General features: G+C 28.6%; 1 protein-coding gene across 4 annotated transcripts in view; it reads left to right on the top strand.

Moving 5' to 3' along the window:
* The first annotated feature begins 12,257 nt into the window (after positions 1-12,257).
* The window catches only part of LOC112685608 (fat-like cadherin-related tumor suppressor homolog), a 129,602-nt gene continuing 125,210 nt past the window's right edge, over positions 12,258-16,649 (top strand). For all 4 annotated transcript variants that reach the window (XM_025557541.1, XM_025557540.1, XM_025557536.1 and 1 more), the window contains exon 1: positions 12,258-12,758. The gene's annotated coding sequence lies outside the window, so the exon portion shown is untranslated. The remainder of the gene's footprint in view (positions 12,759-16,649) is intronic.

Genomic DNA, 16,649 nt, shown 5'->3' with positions numbered 1-16,649 from the left:
ATTGAAAATGTTCAGTATTTAATTACTATAAGCTTGTATTTTGACGAATTTTATTACTACAACTATCATCGAATTTTTTGCAAATTTTATTGTTATAAGAACTCTTTATTCAAATAAGTAAACATATAGGTAGGGTTAAGTTAGGTTAACAGTAAATATTTAATAAATATCAACAATAAACAAATTATTGAAATAAAAACTCACTGTCTTTTTTTTCTGAAATCTGAACTCAAAGCATACCTGGGAAGATTTATTTTACAATATACTAATAACAACTAATAACATTTAGAAATTACAAAAATAATATCATAATATGTATAAATATATAATCATTATTTTTTCATAGTCAAATATTATTTATCAATAATATGTGCCATGTGCGTCTACGAACGGTTCTTTGAGGAAAAACAATTTTTTATGATCCATTTCCTTATCACATTCAAATCTGTAATCATAGTAAAGACCACGTACATGTTTAGGAGTTTAAACCTTATTACTTATCACCGAAAGATTTATAGAAATACTATAGTTGTTTATAATTTTGGAATATTAGTATTTTAAATTATATAATTAATTACCAAATGAAAAAACACATCATTGTAATATCAATAATATTATCGTTCTATTTAAAATATAAAGTGTGATAATCAATAATACATATTTTAAACAAATTAAAACATCAATACACCAATTACAATAAGTTAAAATATAGGAGTTATACAAATAATATGATATATGTACCTATAATTCACTTAATAAAAAATCTAAAAATCTAATAGTCATTAATATCTACTTCTGAACAACTTAACAAACTACCAAAAATATAATAAATTAAAGATATAATTCTAAATAATGAAAATGTCAATCATTGATTATTTAATTTAAATTTAAGAGTGATCAAACATTGCTGTTGTACCTACGTATATTTAACCTTCCATTATTTGTATTTAAGAACAATTTTCTTATGTGTTTGCTCACTAAAGAAAATAAAGTATGTTGCTGACTTAAACATTTATTTTTTTAAAAAAAAAAATCTTTCTTGTTATTCAATTTTTCTTTTATCGCTTCCAATTGTGGTGATTTCTTTAAAACTTTTATTATTTGTCAATCTGAAATTATATTATCGATATAAGTGGATTTAAAATCATAACCACGAACGTGATCATTACCTTGATCGCTGATTTGAATGTGATAAGGAAATGGATCATTTAAAAATTTTTTCCTGTGAACAACCATGTGCGACTGGCGTCAGCTGTTGTCTGTCGACAATTGATCGACACTGGACAGTCGTGCAGTGCTTCCGAATGATAACGAAAAAAATTGTTGTGCTAACAATTTGATTGAGTATAAAAATTAATAAAATGTAATGATGAATCATTGAAAACATACATTTATTTATGAAAAACAAAATAACTGGCCTTATAAGATGGTTGGTTGGATGCAAAACCGACAGCCAGCCTTGGTATTAATAAACCGGCCGGCCAAAAACCAGTCGGTTGACATTTTTAATTATGAAATTGCCTTAAAAATTATTTTGTTGTTTTTTTTTTTTTATTCAAATTAAATGTATTGTGCTTACAAATAATAACGATTCATTCCGCGAATTTTGGATTTTATTATTATTTATTGGTATTATTTAGTATCTAAATCTTAAATCAACAAAAATCATAATGATATTTATGAGTTATTACAAAAGAATGTATATAATAATTTCAGTTACAGTTTTAATTATTTTAAAATTATATTATTTTACTGATTAAGGTATAAAATCTTAATACGAAATGATTATTATTATTTCTATTGTTACATTAATTTATTACCTCTAGTCTCATACAATATTTTTGTATAACTTCAAGATTTTATTAAAACTCATTAAGTGGATTGTTACTTAAAATCGAACTAAAATAATAAAATATCTCAACAAAATATTTGTATTTTTACGACTCTTAAAATGTGTAAGCATTAATTGAAATGTTATTTTCAAAAGAAAACTTTTAAGGGAAACGTAATTTTTCAGGAAGAGTAATTATCTTCATTGACTATTTTCGATATAATCTTGCAAAACGCTTATATTAAAAAATTGATTACATTTATATCTTTTAAAAACTAAGGCCCTTGTACTTAAACATTTATAGTAAATCATTGAGTTAAATAGAGCTAGGTATTTGTGTTTTGATTTGTTTTCCAATTCATGCATGTATTATTGATAACTCATTAAATATTAAACAGTTGTAAATGATTTTAAAAATAACCCTAAAATCAATTAAAAAAAAAAAAATGTTGAAGTAAATAAATAGATAAAAACGTTTATTGATTTTAATAATTTTTCCTCAATTTGCCAGTGTTCATTATTTTTACCGAGAGCTCTATAATAAAACTTTTCACTCATTTAATTTCCAAGCAAACAAAACTATCGTTTTCTTACAGTGCTCAAAGTTTGATTTAACATATGCCTGTAAGTAATACAGTTATATTAAGTTAAATAAAAATTACCATAGACAAAGTAGTACATCATGAAAAATAAAATGTTCCTTCTATTTTGGTTACTTAATTATCTAATTTTAATACGAGTAGTAGACGATCGACTAAGTGTATCGAATAAGGGGTACGTTTTGAATGAATTGTGGAAATATTGACGTTAATAATATGTTTTGTAATAACTTTACATGTTTGTTTTCATTTGTTATTGAAAAAATAAATAAAAATGTAATTCTAATTTCCTGCAATCTGTTAATTATGGATCACGATTTAAGATTCTAACCCGTGATTACGGAACAATGAGCGTTTATTGACCTTCAATTTTAGTGTTAAAATGTTCAAAACTCTAGCCAGTGATCTTAACCATATTCAGAAAATGTAATATATTTTGTATTATACATAAAATACCAACTATCGAGTATAAATGATAATACATATTATTATTAGCCGAGAATTTGTTCATTTCAATACAGTCTATTAGTCTATCTTATTACTTCATGGACACTTTTACAGTTGACATTTTTTTTAATTTGACAGTCCGAAAACAATGCCAATAAATAAATAATATAAAAGTGAAAGTAAATATTATTGTAATAATAATTTGTTTTTCGATTTCTTGAAGACTTACATTCGAAAACAACGACTGGCGACGGCGATGACGGTATTTAAAAGCTTTTGTGCGCGTTGTCGCGTAACCAATGACTTACACAACTATTTTAAACGCCAACTAAATGATGAAATCAATCATAAATAATAACAAAGTCAGTATTGAAACCTATTGTTTATCCTCAAACTCAAAACGTTTATAGTAGCACTACTCCAGTTTTCAAATTGTTTTGTTTTTGTCAATTTCTTAAAGTATTTTCAAGGTCCGTTAACTTTAGTTCGTTGTTCTTAAATACAACTGTTTTCTACACATATTAGGTAATTATATAAATTATTGTTTATGTATATATGTGGATGTGTTCGCGTGTGTATTATAATTCAACATTAATGCGTTACTTTTCCGTTTCTTGACAAAGTAGTCTTAATCCGTGCACAGGTATTATTATAATACGTTTAAAAAGATAAATGAAATATTTTATAAATATGATACAATTTTTGAATGAGCCGAAATTACGAAACTAATTCTCTCGATCGTTAACCTCCACTAATCAAAACTATTATCAAAATGTGTTGGTGCCCGCCTATAATAATAGGCACATGACTATAGGTGTGTGCTCAGTTTAGGCTAGTAACGTAATATTATAAACCGGACTACTATCACCTAATGACAGCCAAGTACTATAATTTCTGACATAATTATAACTTGCCGAAATGTTATATTACATTTAGCGTAAAAAAAAAGTGTTAGTTTAGCAGCGAATTACTGGCGGTCTTTCTTGCCGCAGCAGTCACAATCTCTGCTTGCGGGCCGTTATGATACTTGGTAAAAGTTCTGACGTTATACACTATAATACATACTTTTATATAATAGTTTACCGTTTACTTCCTCTGCCTATTGGTTTTGGTCTGCGTGTAATAGGGTGGGTGATCGATGTCTTCACGTTAGGGCGGTGGCGGTGGTTCCTAGGCTAAGAGGATCCTATACCAAAAGTGAAACTTTACAATGACCGAGAGAACGTTATTCTTAATTGTTTATTACTGATATTACAGTTTTAACTATTATTCAATTAATTTAAATAATATTAAACGCAGCCGTTAAAACGCATAGTGTGGCTCGCGTAATATGATATAATGTGTTTTTTTTACGCTTCTCGTCGATTCGGTTCCTGCCAAACCACAACATGTTGAGGTCGGTCGGCGACAGGAATCGACAGGTCCTGATAAAACGCACTATAGTATGACATCTACTATAAGAACTATTGTAATTCATTGTTCCTGACGACCGGACTCACCAAAACGCATGGTGTGGCAAGGCTCTTATTGTTGTGTCTCTTTGATGTGTGGGGGTTCTTGTATATGTACGGTGATTGGATAAAATCAAAAGAAATCCAAGATAAACAATTCTAACTTAAAAATCTTCCTATCTAACCATAACCACTTAATATTTTTATCCTAAAATTATTTACTCGTGGGTTTCATTATGAAATATTAAACACCAAACATTAAAATTATATAAATAGAAAATATACTTTTATTTTCAACAAAAACTTAATTTTAAAATTTTAAATACAATTACATATACTCGTACTTCATAGTGACATAGTGACAGGTAAAATTATTTTAGCTTTAACTTTATTTGCCATTGTGTATTTCTGCATGTAGTGGACGTTCTTCAGAAACGAGTGATTTTTTATAATTTCGTCGTAAAATTCGATGCAACTTAACCATATGTTTTGATAATCTAACAACTTTCTACAGTTGCCACATCCATTTGATTACGAAAGTCGGCGCAAGTGGAAGTCATCAATGATAACACTCGTTCTATCGATGCGTTTGAATAATAATAATTTATTATTTAGGTACAAATAATTCCCTCCCCCACCCCGAAATTCACCATTATAATAAATTTCTTCGATGTGTTCCAATTTTTGGCATATACTACAAAATAACATTTGCTTCTTTTAGTTATCCGTAATCGACCGATTATTTGATAGAAGTATGGATGCCTAACCTTCTTTATTTGTAATTCAGTAATGTAACTAATGTAACAAACGTATATTATAAAATATTAATTTTTTTTGTTTTTGATTCTTGTCTCAATAAGAGCTGAGTATTATTTTCATTTGCTTTGAATAAGGCTTTTAGATAGAAATTTGGCCTATGGGGTATTCATAAACACAAAACGCTGTAATCAGAAGATAATAATTATCTTATAATATTATATTATTATCTTATTATCTTATAATTATTATGGAACTGTATATTTTTTTGTATATTGAAGCATATGAAATACATCATATGAAAATAAGTCAGTCTTACATTTTAAAATAATTCATGTGTTTTTCGTTTGGAGGCTTATTATTTTTTTAGTTGTCAATCATTCATATATATTCTTGCAATATTCACTTTATAAAGTTGTAAGGCATCACAAATTTAAATTTATGGATTTTAGAAGGTATTTCACAATATTAGATAAAGCATGTTTATTTAAGTATGTTTCCGATTTCATATGCGTAAGTAAATCCTTTATATTACCTTCTTTAAATTCCAAATTTATTTTTCTTGAAATTATAAATTATAAATTTTCATCTATACAAAAACAAAACATGAATAACAAGGACAAATTTTAGACCGTCAGCATGTATTATTTACTTTATAGTTAAATTATATAGAAATTAAAAATAATTGATGATAAATAATAATCTTATTTCTCGTCGTTTCTGTGAATCGCAATGATTAGTAAAGATGACGATGACGTCATGCCGGTCATAGTCTTTTCAGCGGTAAAGTTAGGTTAGAAAAAATATTTTGTTACTTACCGTAAAACATAGAACCATTCTATGCGAACATGTTCTACGTAGACTACATTGGAAATAATTAGATACAATTTTCATTTTTCATCGAGGAAAATATTATCTGTGATGTAGCGTTTTTATTTTTTCCAAATTTTGACTCATTGTTGTTTCATGAGCATTTGAAAAACACGTAAAATAATGGAAATTTATGTTTTAATTACTTCGTTCATAATTATTTGATCAAAAAAAAAAAATAAATAAATAAATAAATAAATAAATAAAAACGCTACGTCACAGATAAACTTTTGGTCTACTTTGTGAAAAAATTTGCAGTCTCTAATGTGTATATTGTTCTGTTAAAACATGTTCGCGTAAAACTTATTTTTGACCTCAAAATATGTTAGTGCGGCATCCTCTTAATGCTATTTTAACGAATTCCTCTCTAATTGTCGTGTTTTGTGGAAAAATGCTCGTCACATGTTTCGTCGACAAACGTGGTGGCATTAATATTATTTATACACATGCGGAGAAAGAATAATTGTTTTCGTGGTAATAGGATAAATTTTGTAGAAAAACATACATTTGCTATGTATATCATTATTAGAAATCGCACCAGTAAAGGATAGAGTTCTTTGAAAGAAAAACGTGTACCAACGCAAAACCACTGGTAATGAAATTGTCGATAACCGGACACAGTTTTTTTTTGTGCGTTCGCAATAATATGATTTCAATTTAATTATTTTAATAAGCCAACCAAATCGTATGAATAATATGATTTCAATAAAACTATTTGAATATACCTACCGAAATATTTCGATAATATAATTGTTGTTATTTCATGCGCAGGGTTATGGCGTGTTATACAGTTTTTCATTAAAAATAATATTTAAACAATTTCAAAAATTAGAAATATGAGAATTAAATGCATATACAATAACATTTCACTCTTCAACAGTAACACAATATTTTTTTGTTACCTTGATGAAAATATGATAATCATTTATAGTATTATCTATGTCTGAGCAATTACAAGTAACCTAATGGTTCAATAGAATGTATGCATACATATACTATGATTTTAATAAGGTACTCGAACAAAGATTTAATATATCATGGTATTTGTTCTTTATTGTTATTTTATTTTATTTTTTATAAAAAAAAAATCATGTTAAACATTTATACACATTTTGAATTTCAGTAATTATTAATTTGTATACAGAAAATATATTCATATAATCGTAGTATTATATTTCTAATAATATTATTTTATAATCTTAACTGAATGTTAATTTAAAATGGATTGCACGCTCATAACACTAAAACTTTTGTTTAATTAAATTTATACATAACTATATACATAGTGTAATCACGAGTTTTAATGATAAATCTCTATCTATAGAAAAAAATCTCAAGAAAATAAATAAAGATTTTAAAAAAAAATATTCGTATGGAAATAAAAAGTTTATTCAAATACTTCATAAGACACCGATGGTATTTTTTAATTCAAAAATGATTTATTTAAAAATGACTTATTTTAAAGTGTGTGTTATATATTATCATTATAAGCTGATAATCATGAGCCATCAATATTATTTAAATAAACATTAAGTATAACTCTAAAATATTTTATTTTTAAATTATGAGGTTTAAAAATTAAATACAGTAGAAGCCACTTAGTCACTAGTCACTTATTACACTTTTGGACCAAGGTAAAATGTGTCAATTTACTGATTGTTTCTAATAAGCGATTGGTTTTATTTATTATGAAAAAAATGTATAATTCGAAAAAAATTATCTACTATGAAAAAAAAAAATGTACATGCCAAGTAAAATATGCGTTTAACGTTGTCTGTTGTTTTGCGTAGAGTAACTTGATGATCACGGTTTCGTAAGAATAATATTCCCCAAAGCCATTTTCATACGCACGATGCAGGACTGCTCTCCTGAGGACACTTAGAACTTCTACAATTTCTCTACTTCATGGAGACGACTTACTTTTTTCTTCTTCATCGTTAGTGACATCATGTTAAATTGTTTGAGGATTCATAACCGCATTACAGATCTCTTTTTCTATTAGAACCTCTGCAACATCGAGGTGTGAGTACACATCGATCCTATCTTTGTACACTTCTTTCCATCGTAACAACATAAGATAAAGTACATTGTAATAACAATACATTGGTATAACGACCTTGGCCTTTATTGTTTCAAATAATCGATGTGTGGTTTCAATAATCCAAATGATTTATAATGTACTCACCTCATTTTCAACTTTCCCAAGCTATCACATCAAAGTGCTAATTTAATGATCCTTTTTTCTCCTCTAATATTGTCTTCAATGTACATAGTTTATTTTCGACCCAGCAAGAAAATATCACCTTCCCTTTACATTCCTTTTTTAATCATTCTGGTTTTTTTTAATTTAATTTTTTTTGTTGTTACTATTATGACTATCAAAAGTAATTGTATAACGAAATTTCAATAATAATAAAAAAAATTAACAAGGTAACACATTTAAAATTTATTTCATACGTACATTAAAACTTCATATTATTAGAATAATAAGTATTTAATTAATCAAATAAATTATAATCTCAAAGTTCAGTACAAAAAAGTTCTTCCATATAATTGAAATGTTTAAAAGACAAAATGGAATTGATATTAGTTATAACATCATTGTAAACATGTATATTTAATTACTATTTTAAAGTTTGTTAAACATACAACAAACATACCTATCCAAAATTATTGAAGATAAATTTTATGATTTTTCTATTTTTTTTTTAAAATAAATTGATTTAGTTTTTTGAATGTAATTAAATTATAGTAACCAAATTAAATTTTTTTTTAAAATAAACTAAATAAAAACTAAAAAGCGAGAGATTATCAAAAGATGAAACACATTATGTAAAGAGAAAAATCTTGATGGATATTTATTAGTGAAATTATTGAAAGTCTTTGATAATTATATTTTATTTTTACTCCAACAACTTAAATTCAAGACTTGAATAAAAAAAAAAAAAAAAAACACACTAAATTAATATTAAATTCGATTTTACTTCATGATCTGCATTACCTTATAGGTAAATTTATAATAATATATAATTTATCAATATATATATATTATTTAATAACATTTTAGTTTGTTTTTCATTTTCGACTTAAAGAAAATGTACGTACATTTACCATTTACATTTAGGGTTTTTTTTTGTTTTTCCGCGTGTATTTATCTCAGTATTATAATTTAATTAATTACAACTATTTTTTGTAGTTTTCTTAGTACATACCTAAGCAATGATTAATTTATTATGATGCCAATGACAAAAGACAAATTAATAGTAATAAATAATAATTTCTAATATTTTTGTATTATAAAGTAATAAATGTTACTATATATGTAATAGTAAATTGATGAGAAATCGAGTAAGAAAAATGTTGATCATTCAAAGATTAATAAATACAGATTTACGCCCCACATCGTATTCCTCATCTCCCCTATGAGCGCAAAAATGTTTTTATCCAAATTGATAACCTTTTTTATTAATATCAATGAACATTGATTATACTGAAATATATTTTCTGTATGTTGTATTGTTTATAGAAAATGTTAAAAATAATAATTTTCCATTGTATTAATGAGGTCAGTTTATGAAAAACCTGCATAATTCCAATACTTATATGAATTGGTTGTGTAATAAAAATATTATTTTCGATTTATACGTATATTAATTTTGTATATACTAAATCAGTAATGAGTTTGTAATAATTTTATTTTTGTACATTGTATGTCTAAATAATTGTTTTTATTTCATCACATTGTAACAAATTATACCCAACAAATGTACTCATATGCATAAATTACTATAAATTACTATATATTATTAAAATAAATTACTATAACATCCGCACTTAGTGAATACAATAATTATTATGAAAGCACATTATACATATATCATACATTGAACGTACTTTATATATTTATTTATAAAGTACGTTCAATGTATTTTTTATACATACTTTTTACTGACTTCAAAAATGATAGAAAAATTGAATGTGAAGTTTGAACTTAATCTAAATGATCTTCATTTTGATATTTCATTTGAAATTTTTATACTTTTGATCTCTACTCTTATATATACATTTCAAAGTGTAGAGATAAAATATCTAGAGTTGAACGTACAGCTATTCAGGTTTTACGGAGTATAGAACTTCAATAATAAGAAAGTACCTACAGATAGAAGAGCTGTATAGGGATTAGTTATTAGCAGTGGCGGATCCAGGGGGACAGAGGAGCATTCTTCTTCCCCAAGGCCCAAAGTCTTTAGTAGCAGGATATTCATTTTTCCATTTTCTAAGAGTTTCATAGTTAAATTCTATATCCGTCTAACCCGGACTTCATGCCTTAAAAAACTTTAAAATATGCATGCATTTATGCCCTAAATAATCAATAAAATAACTATAAAAATATGTAATAAAAAAAAATTAAAATATACAGTTTATAGTAAAACCTTTTCATATTTATATCTAGATTATATTTACAAAATTATAAATTTTAATCTATAGTAAAAATAAACTTGTAACAAATAATTTTTTTAGGCCTATGAAATGCATTTAAAATTATATTTTCTGTAATAAAATATTTATAAAACTTATAGATTTGTATAAAAAATAGTAAAATATGCACTTAAATATGAACAATTTTCAAATAAGCATAATATGAAACTACAAATGTAAATATAAACTTGGATGGCTATGACACAAATGTCTTGGCTATTTTTTTAATGGTTATTGAAAAACATGCAAACTCCTAGAAGTTTCTAGCCCTGTACTAATATTGAACTAAATTAACGCTGTACATTTTTTACACTTCTTCCCCATCTCATCAAAAAAAAAAAAAAAAATTTAGTTCTGGATCCATCACTGGTTATGAGTATTTAAATTGTATAATTACTACTATTCCTCTAAGAGAAATGAAAATCATCATTTACCATAGTCGCTTTATAATTAAAATCATTATTATTGTAAATAAAAAAAATAAACTAATAGGTAATGCATTTATTACAGAATAGTATTTATTTGAATTAGGTTAAATTGAATTAAGTAATTGACTACCACTTAGATAAAGACGACGAGTCACCGAATTTAATTAAATGTACATAGTAATTTAAAATTAATATGTTAATATTGCAATAAAAATTAAATATTTTATTACAATCATTATAGTATCTTAGCTTATTTTTAAGAGACCGTGTGAAACAATAAAATTAACATATCCGCCAGTGATAACTGTGAATTAGGTCTATTTATTTGTTTGTGATATTCAGTAATGACATACTTTGATTAATATTTACAAGAACTTAATGATTTGCCCCTAATCTATCAGTAGTAAAACGCATACCGTTTTGTATTCAGTTACGACTACATACGTCGACCGATATTTATTGTGATAGTATTTTGTTGGATAATTAACATTTATTGTGTTTTTTTTTCTGTATTAATAGAAGTTATAACTATGGATACGTTGTTGAATTCTAATAAAAACCGTGGTTCTTCAGAAGTGTCAAATATTGAATTCAACCATTGCAATAATCAATATCCTGTTGTATAAACTAAAAATTGAAAATGGGATGATTTTATTCTTGATCAAAAATTTAAGTGGAGAAAGTTATTATTTAGAGTGATTTAATTATATTATGTTTATATATGTCAGATTATTAAAAAAAAATCAGTTAAAAAACATAACTTCAACTAATAAAATTAAAATTAGTGAATTGATGGTCTTTTCAGAATACTAAAAAAAATATTTACGGATGCTAGGTTTTGATCAATTCTTTTAAATATGCTTGGAAAAATCAATTTGCTTATGGAAGAACAAAAGTCAATACAAATTGAAGTAATCGACTATAATTAATTATTATTGCCAACTTCTTCTTTTTTTTTTTTATATAATTCTTGTCTCAGACTATGATTTATATTACGATTTAAACAAAGATGATGTACGCAGATTTTGAGAAATATTTTATTGCCCCATATGCATTCAGTTCCGTCCGCGGTCAAAGGTAAGTTAACGAACACGGTTATGATGTTATGTGCGTTTGCTCGGGAATTCTTCGAGATTTTTCGCCTCGGCGCGACAGCAGCTGCTATTTTCTGATCCGTCAAAAATATATGGTGGGTGCCGCGTGGCGTGCGTGTGCTCCGGTTCGTGAGTAGGAGGGTGGGTAGATGAGGAGAGAGACCGGCAAAAACACGCGCGCGCCGGCAAACCGAACGACAACAACCAACGACGGACAGACCGACCGGCTGGCAACGGCGCTCGCCGCCGCCGAACGCACACGAGAACGGCAGCGGCGCGAACGCAGAGACCGCGACGCGCGTTCAGTTGTCTGCGTTCCGTTAACGGGTATGGTCGTGCCGGTACCTTCGTCCGTCGTCATCGGTTAGTGCGTGTGCCGTCGTCCGATACCGAGTGCGTGCGTGCGTCCGTCGTTCGGTGTGTGCGGTGTTGTGTGTGCGCGCTCGCCCGTTGCATTGTTTACACCGGTTTTTCTCCGCTCCGCATTTATACCGTCCGCGTCCCAACGGCGCGGCGACTTGTGCACGTAATTCTTACTTCTTTTCTACTCGATATTTTGTTTATAGTTTGTTTGCCCCCGTTAATATCATCATTGTCGAGTACCGTCGTCGTTGTGCTCAGGATACGGTGTAAAAGTATCTAAAGTTTTTTCCTTTCGTTCACCGGGCTTAGTGCTAAAATTGCTCCGCGTTCCGTTTTTGTCTAAATATTGTGCGTCAAAGTGAATCGGTCCGAAGATTACGTGCGTAGCAGTAGATATCTACCGCCGTTGTCCGTTGAAACTTGAATATCAAACCAAACTGGTACGTACGATAGGATTTTGGTTTCCGGTTGTTCAGCTGTTTTCCTTTACTCGACTTTTGTTCTTTTGCTCTCACGTAACACGTGTGCGTGTGTGTTCGAATGAATAAGTGTGTTGGTGTGCGCGCGAATATGTGTGTGTGTGTGTGTGTGTGTGTGTGTGGTGTGCTTCCACCCAGCGAACGCGAGACGATGACGCGGTGCCCTCTATTCGCCTCCGTGCCTTCGTCGACGCGCCCATCTCATCGGTCTTCCGTCATTTTGTGCGGATCCGAAATATAAACGCCGTGCACGACTATAATAATAATAATAATAATCGTAATCCAACGGCAATGTCGCCCAGGTCTGTTAAAACTTAAAATATTTCGTTACAAACGTGCTGTTGTGTGTTTCACAGTCGAAACCGGTTCTTCGTACTATTATATTATTAGGTACCTATATAATACGATAAGTGTTATAATAGCATGGATTGTTCGCAAATGGACCAATGACGAAAATAAGTCATAATCTTTCAGTCGGCTCTTCTTTTGACAACAGTGATGATTTAACGATTTTGATACCACTATGTAGGTATAACTATCTATGTAATCTCGTATGTTATACCCCAAGGGTTATTCGTTATCCATTGTTTTCCAAAATATGTACGTTATCAATGTATAGATAATATTGTAATCGTTACAATTCGTTGAGCACTGTAGGGTGTGTGATATTTTTGTATTGTGTTCGAAGTTGCATGTTTCGTATTAAGCATCGCTCAACATTTTCTTAGTTTTCCCAAACGTATTTTTCTTTGGCATTGCCAAATAATTGAATTAACACGGCGAGATGGGATCGACTGTGTATAAGACATGAGATCATCGACATTGATTGAAAACTCGTATGGCTTTGTTTTTTGTTTTTTTTTTTATTTGTAGTAGTGACTGACTAAACAACGTTCCTTGTAAACTATAAAAAACCGTTAAGTTTAACGTCAAATATTTTGCAACAAATAGAATGCTTTTGAAAAACAAATACCTCTACTTTTTTGTGTAAATCCATTCCAATACAATTTTACTGAATCAAAAGTCATCTAGTCTAATGTAACGACTGTGATGTTCGAATATTTTCTAATTAACACATCCGATACATTGAAAGTGCACGATCTTTTATGAGCAAGTATTTTGGCTTGAAGCCTAAAAAATGTCAACATTTCATAACAAGATATCTTAACGTATTTAATAGGTAGTATCAAATATTTTTAAATGTTATTGTCACGGTATACAACACCGAGACAACTACTAAGAGATGGGATTACCTACGAAGCTTATTTTAACCACAGTATGTTGTAGTTGTATTCCATGGGTTATCAAACTTCTTGTTATTATACGGTGTAGTAGTAGAAGTAGTAACTTAACATTATCAATAGTGGCGGTAGTCACGTGGCGATAAATACATATTATGTGTAAACACAATTTCAGTTTTTGTAAATGTTTATTTTCAGTTAAACAATAATAATATTTTTGATCTTTTCAAACTACGACAACTATATTTATGAAAACCTTAAGTACTGATAATTTAATAATGAACTTTGCGATGAGCTAATCTCCTACAATGTATAATTAATAAGGTCGAAAATAAGCCTGAGAACAGATTCGCTTTGATATGTTCTTTCGATAAATAATAAAATAATATTCTAAACCAGTGTTTCTTAAATTTTTCGAGATTGTGGAAAACTTTGTGATAATATTTTTTATCCTGAACCCTTATGGAAATTATCTTAAAAAAAGAAAGATATATACAACATGACGATAAACTGAAACATTAACAGTATACTAAAATAGAGCATAATATAATTTCATTATTTATTTAGGAGGTATCATAGTATTTAAGAAGTAACATCATATATTTTTTAATAACAGGAAATAATAATAAAATCAGTGCATGAATCTTAACGGTATGGATGAGCTTGAACATGATAGCATATATTATTAGTACCTGAAATAAGATTTGTTAGTGAAATTTTTAGTGACGACGTCAAATTCAACAAATTCATCAATTAAGTATTTAGTCTTATTTGCAATGACTGCTGAGAATCCACAGTTTACTTTGAAGGAAAAAGAAGTAGGACTCTATATACTCTATATACTCTCAATACTCTCAATGTCTTTTTATTTAACACGTGGTATTCGTACTGCACTGTAGTGTCGCGTCACTCGAACTAAATGCACAGTATCGCAAGGCACGGTTGATGGTCTTATTGAAACCAAAATGTCATTTTATCCGTTATAATTACGTGAGTACGTGTTACGTATTAATTTTTCGTTTTCGGCGGTCATTTTTCGACTTTTCTTATATTGTATTAGTACAAAACACTATTGACTATGTATATATTATTACTTATAGTACATTTCATACTGTATTTGACTATTATATAACATTAAAATATAATTATTAATAAATTTGCACCCATTAAAGTAGTGTCATTGGACGTCTCCTTCATTTATGCCATCAAGTTTGATTAATATGTATCCAATTTACTTATTGTATCACTGTATACGGATTGTAAATGTTTCTTTTTGAACCATTGTTCTAAACGATATAATATAATTCTAAAATATCTTTAATTAAAGGTACAACAGTAAAAACGAATAATTGAAAAGTCCATGAATTAAAAATCTTACATTTCTTAAACGTTGAACACAGGGACGCCCGGATGGGGGGGGGCAGTGGGGGCCATTGCCCCCCTTAGATTTTCGCGTCACTTACAAAATTGGAAGTTATTTTACATAAAGCTGATCTTGGGTATTCAGTGACTATTCGACAATCCTTGTATCTAACAATTATCTAACATTTTTTTAATCAACAAATGATGATTCAATTAATTTATTTGCTTCAAACAAAAGGAGATTGTCATTACTTTTTGAATAAAATAATAAAATATGATGCGAATTCAATCAAATAAAGTTGTTTTTTGTTTAAACTTTATTATATTTTTTCTTATAAATATTAAAACTAATAACTAATAATGTAATTTTATATAAACTTAAATGAGTTTTGATTTTTAAAAAATTATTATTGATAGTAATACAAAATATGAGTAAATGAAATATGTAGCAGTAAATCTTCCTATAAGTATTTAGGTACTTACAATTTTTTTGCCCCCCCTGAGCTACATTTCTGTGGGCGTTCCTGGTTGAACAAATATTTATCTGAGAATTTATCTAACCAGCTGTTGATAAGTTAAAATATACATTTTTGATAGAATATGGTGCGGCGTAATGGACTCCCATATTTCAGATAATTATTAACGCGTAATCTAACTGATTAGTGGTTTATTTCGTTAGATTAGATTATTATTAAGGTTTTTTAGTCGTCACCATGCCATGGTCCGGTGAAAAACGTGGTTTCGTTATCGAGGCATTTTTAAAAAACGTCGAATGTGTGATTGCGGTCAGAGCATTTCGCATTCGGTTCGGTTTGAATCCAAACGAAAGTGTTCCTAATAGGAAAAAGATTTTAAATTGGGTACATATTTAAGATCAACAGGATCTGCAATGTCTAAACCGGTTGGACATCCCAAGTCCCGTGAGAATATCGGAAAACATTGCCGCAGTAAGAACATCGATAGAGCAGTCTTCGTCGTTTCTACTCGAAAACATGTCTTCGCTCTTGAGATATCGGATCAAACGGTAAGGCGAATTTTTTATTGTGATCTTAAATTACACGCATACAAGATTATTGTAGTTCAAGAATTAAGTCCAGCAGATTGAAGAAAACGAAAATATTGTTGTAATGTAATTCTTATAGTTGTGCCTCCTAACGGTAGTGTGTGGAGTAGCGTTGAAGTACATTTCCACATTTCTGGCACAGTGAACAAACAAAATTTTCGTTATTGGTATGCTTTGTCCACGGTA

This window comes from Sipha flava, unplaced genomic scaffold, assembly GCF_003268045.1.
Source record: "Sipha flava isolate LNK unplaced genomic scaffold, YSA_version1 284_pilon_pilon, whole genome shotgun sequence".
Lineage (NCBI taxonomy): Eukaryota > Metazoa > Arthropoda > Insecta > Hemiptera > Aphididae > Sipha > Sipha flava.
Note: the sequence above shows the minus strand (reverse complement) of the source record. Positions and strands in the feature narration are given on the sequence as shown.